Here is a 5,333-nt window from a genome sequence, read left to right on the forward strand (position 1 = left end):
TCCGCATCTGTGGTCATTCACAGAAATGCAAATCAAAGGAACACTGAGGTTCCATCTTAGCACCTAAAAGAATGGCTATCATAAAGAAATCGAGAAAAACAATAACAAATGCCTGACAGGGCTATTAATTTAAAAGAACCCTCCTAATACAACCACTAAAGAAATCAGTATAAAGAGTTCTCAAAAAACTAAAAATAGGACAGAGCCTTGAGTAGGTGGTCCGGACAGTTTCTGCTCTTTCAGTCCCAGCAGGTAAATTAGCACAATGGATTTCTCCAAACTACCCAAAATACTTGATGGAGAGAAAGAAAGCACGTTTGGTTGTGTTCATGGGGTCTCAGGACCTGCTGTTGCAGCCTGTGACATGGCAGGTGCAGCCATGTATGAGCTGGTGAGAGTGGGCCACAGCGAGCTGGTTGGAAGATTATCAGCTTGGAAGGTGAAGTATATGAAGAAACATCTGGTGAATCTGTTGGAGACCCTGTACTCCGTACTGGTAAACCCCTCTCTGTAGAGCTTGGTCCTGGCATAATGGGAGCCATTTTTGATGGTATTCAAAGGCCTTTGTCAGATATCAGCAATCAGACCCAAAGTATCTACATCCCAAGAGGAGTAAATTATCTGCCCTTAGCAGAGATATCAAGTGGGATTTTACACCATGCAAAAACTTATGGTTTGCCAGTCATATCACTGGTGGAGATATTTATGGAATTGTCCCTGAGAACTCACTCATCAAACACAAAATCATGTTACCTCCACGAAACTGAGGGACCGTAACTTACATTGCTCCACCTGGGAATTATGTGCCTCTGATGTAGTCTTGGAGCTTGAATTTGAAGGTGTAAAAAGTTCAACATGGTCCAAGTATGGCCCGTCCATCAGATCCAGCTTGTCACACAGAAGCTGCAGCCAATCACCCTTTGCTGACCAGCCAGCGAGTCTTGGATGCTCTTTTTACGTATGTACAGAGAGGGACGACTGCTATCCCTGGGGCTTTTGGCTGTGGAAAGACAGTAATATCACAGTCTCTGTCCAAGTATTCTAACAGTGATGTGATCATCTACGTAGGGTGCGGTGAAAGAGGAAATGAGATGTCTGAAGTTCTCCGAGGCTTCCCAGAGCTCACTATGGAAGTTGATGGTAAGGTGGGGTCAATTATGAAGAGGACAGCATTGGTGGCCAATACCTCCAGTATGCCTGTTGCTGCTCGAGAAGCCTCTATTTATACTGGAATTACACTGTCAGAATATTTCCGTGACATGGGTTACCATGTCAGTATGATGGTTGACTCTACCTCTAAATGGGCTGAGGCCTTTAGGGAAATTTCTGGTCACTTAGCTGAAATGCCTGCAGACAGTGGATATCCTGCATATCTTGGTGCCCTCCTGGCCTCTTTCTATGAGCAAGCAGGCAGAGTGAAATGTCTCAGAAATCCTGAAAGAGAAGGCAGTGTCAGCATTGTAGGAGCAGTTTCTCTACCTGGTGGTGATTTTTCTGATCCAGTTACATCTGCTACTCTTGGTATTGTTCAGGTGTTTTGGGGCTTCAATAAGAAACTGGCTCAAGGTAAGCATTTCCCCTCTGTCAACTGGCTCATCAGCTACAGCAAATATATGTGGGCCTTAGATGAGTACTACGACAAGCACTTCACAGAGTTTGTTCCTCTGAGGACCAAAGCTAAGGAAATTCTTCAGGAAGAAGAAGACTTGGCAGAAATTGTACAGCTTGTGGGAAAGGCTTCATTAGCAGAAACAGATAAAATCACTCTGGAAGTAGCAAAACTTATCAAAGATGACTTCCTGCAGCAAAATGGATATACTCCTTATGACAGGTTCTGCCCATTCTACAAGACAGTGGGGATGCTGTCCGATATGATTGCCTTTTATGATATGGCTCATAGAGCTGTTGAGACCACTGCCCAGAGTAACAGTAAAATCACATGGTCCATTGTCCATGAACACATGGGGGAGATCCTCTATAAACTTTCCTCCATGAAATTCAAGGATCCAGTGAAAGACGGTGAGGCAAAGATCAAAGCTGACTGTGCCCAACTTCTTGAAGATATGCAGAATGCATACTGTAGCCTTGAAGATTAGAACTGTGATTTCTTTCCTCCTTCAGCAAGCTCATATGTGTATATTTTCCTCAATTTTCATCTCAGATGTTTTGTTTCTTTATTGTACAACTTTGAGACTAGTGCTAAGTGTATTATTTGTTTTGCTGTTTATTTGCTAGGTCTTATATAAAACAAACATTCCTTTGTTGTAGTGTTTGATGAGCCTCCCTGATCCTTTTTCCTGAAGTGGTGAATGTAGTAAATACGATAAACAATGTTTATACTACTATAAATCTGTATGGAGGATGACAATCCTCCTTGTCCTAGGTTTTCTCTTTCTTCGTCTCCATTAAATTGTGAACAGGACTACTGCATGTACAACTCTTTGCAATGAATTTAGAATGGAACGCCTGATTCCTAAACCTTTTATCAGGTACTCTGTGAAAAAACTCACTATCTGTCTGATAAGGCCTTGTGCAGCTTAGCATTTGCTAAGTAAGTCTTTCAGAAAAGACTTTTTAAAAAGTGAGTGACTAATGTTCCAATTATGCATTAGTGTTTCAATTGTGCATTCCAGTATAAATCAGGAATATTTATTGGAAACTGTTGAGAACTATGCTGTTTTAAAATAGGCATTTTGGGGGCTCAGAATAGATGAATGAATCTTTACCTCTAAAAAAGTAGAAAAAAGAGCCAGACAGTTAAACGTAAATTGACATCATTTTTTAAGGTAGGAACAATTCAGTATCAAGGACTACTATATCTCCCTTACCAGAAAATCCTTTTTAAAAATATAATTAAAACAATCATCAAAAACTTGACAATAGAGCCTACTATTTTTATTTAGTTATTTATTTGTGTGTGGTGTGTGTGTGTGTGTGTGTGTGTGTGTGTGTGGCCAGCTCAGCCCACCAGGGGGCAGGCTGGCTGGCATGTGGTGCTGGGGGATTGAACCACGGTCCCTGTGCTTTGCTAAGCTTGTTCTAAGTAGGTGCTTTAGACCACTGAGCCATCTCACCAGCCCGAGCCTACTATTTTGCCATTGGTTCCTCGCTACTTAAGACAGTAATCGATTGATGACCATGAGCACTTGGGGCATTCAGCAGTCTCACAAGTTGAAGTGTCAGCTGTGTGAATTCCAAAATCATAGCAAGGACCAAACTAGTAGACAGAAGACCTACGTCCTCGTCCCAGCTCTGCTGCTCATTGTTTGATTGTGGACACACCACAAACTTCAGTCATCAACTTCATGACTTCTGCATCCCTAAATTCTTAAGTGTTTCTGAAGTATATGTTCCTTCTTAATACAAAAGTCCCGTTGCATGTGTCTATCTTTGTTGAACATACATCTAAGATGCCACAGTATTTTTCTTTTCATTAACAGAACATAATACATGAAATTTACTATTGTTTTTAATAATAAAGCCCTCATCTTATCAACATAGCAAAAAAAAAAAAAAACTTGATCCACATCATAGCTCTTTTCCTGAAACATATATAAGCCTGTGATTCTAAGAAACATGTGGTAAGATGAGAGGCAGTAAATGCTACAAAGATACATAGTGCTAGTACTTTAAGGCTGTTTGCCCTGTAACACCCAGGTGGGCTGTAGCAATTCTTGAGGCCAGCATGGTGTGATACTTTTACAAAATGTTAATATTGTCATGTGTAAGCATGTTTGTTTGCTTGTTAAATTTTTGAACAACCCATTTACCAGCTGGAGACAACTTTATTTTCAAGTGGTTTTTCATTCACTGGCTCAGAAAATTTCTCAGACTATTCACAGCTGTATAGCAGCAGTATAATAGTTTACGTTGATTGGTAACAGCATCAGTGTCATGTGATAAAAAGATAGCTTCACCTTGTCTTTTCAGTATAGGCTTAAAAATAATAATTCCAGTGTATGTTTTAAAATAATAAGGCACACCTGTAGAGCAGTTGTAAGATCAGGTTTCTTATTAAGCGTCTTGATGGACTTTGCTGGCGCTGTTGCTCTCTTTGTGGAAAGGAAAGAGTATGTGAACATGTCTAACAATCTCAGACACACAAAGGTAATACCATAAATAAAAGTATTTATTTTATGCCTCAGTATGTTATTTAAATTTTTATGTAATGCATTTCTTTTGGTCATATAAAGAAAGATGCAGACAGTAGAAAATGCAACTATAGTTTTATCAAAATTCCTGTACCTTGCATGTTTGTTTATACTGGACTGCTATTCAGGAAAAATATTCTTGCATAGAACTTTTGTTAACCGTTTTGTTAACCTCAGAATACTGATTGGGAAGAATTATACAGTGTTTAATTAAGATGTGGACCTAATGGTGCTGTTTAATGAGACTTCCTTCCTACCTAAAGGCCCTAAAACTAGTGAAAGTGAAAAGGATTTTAAAAACTTTCTTTTCCTACTTTAAACCTACCAGCAAATAAAGATTGTGGTCATAATGAATGATAAGAAGAAACTAATTGGGGTTGGAGAGATGGCTCAGTGGTCTAAAGCACCTACTTGGAACAAACTTGGCAAAGCACAGAGACTGCGGTTCAATCCCCCAGCACCACATGCCAGCCAGCCCTGCCCCCAGGTGGGCTGAGCTGGCCACACACACACACACACACTAAATAAATGTAAATAAATAAATAAAAAATTTTTTAAATGAAATACAACTTTAAAAAAAAAAGAAACTAATTGACCAAGTTTGTTTTTTGTTGTCCTGAATTTAAGATGTACATTTTTTTTCCTTTTAAGAATATTGATGTATGAATGTGAAGATGCTAGAAAAACTTTGCTCAGATATTCACTGCAAGTGTCCCTTCACCTATATGTTGTGAATTTCAGATTGGTAATTGATAGTATTTCTGTAGAAAGAATGTGTTTAAACTACACTCAATCTTTTAAAAAAGATTACTTAGTTAACTATTTATTGTGCTGTTCCTGGTCATAAGTGCAGCCAGTTAAACAAGTTTCAGGGGCTGGGGAGATGGCTCAGTGGAATAAGCTCTTCCCTGGTAAGCTGCAAGGGCCTGAGTTCAATCCCCGGTTCCACCAAAAAAAAAAAAAAACCAAGTTTCATATGTATTTTTCCAGTGTTAAATCTCACACACTGCTCTGGAAATTTCCTTCCATCCTGAAGATCAAATAGAAGAGGCCATATATATCGGCTCCTCATCTTTGAGATTTCACTTTCTTTCTGTTAAAAGTTGTGTAAAATTAGGGCTGGGGAGATGGCTCAGTGGAATAAGCACTTCCCTGGCAAGCACAAGGGTCTGAGTTCAATCC

General features: G+C 39.5%; 1 pseudogene; it reads left to right on the forward strand.

The window, feature by feature from the left end:
* Positions 1 to 233: 233 nt before the first annotated feature.
* LOC101562302 lies at positions 234 to 2,096 on the forward strand (annotated as a pseudogene).
* Positions 2,097 to 5,333: the final 3,237 nt, after the last annotated feature.

The sequence above is a fragment of the Octodon degus genome, unplaced genomic scaffold (genome assembly GCF_000260255.1).
Source record: "Octodon degus isolate 3935 unplaced genomic scaffold, OctDeg1.0 scaffold00048, whole genome shotgun sequence".
NCBI classification, from domain to species: domain Eukaryota; kingdom Metazoa; phylum Chordata; class Mammalia; order Rodentia; family Octodontidae; genus Octodon; species Octodon degus.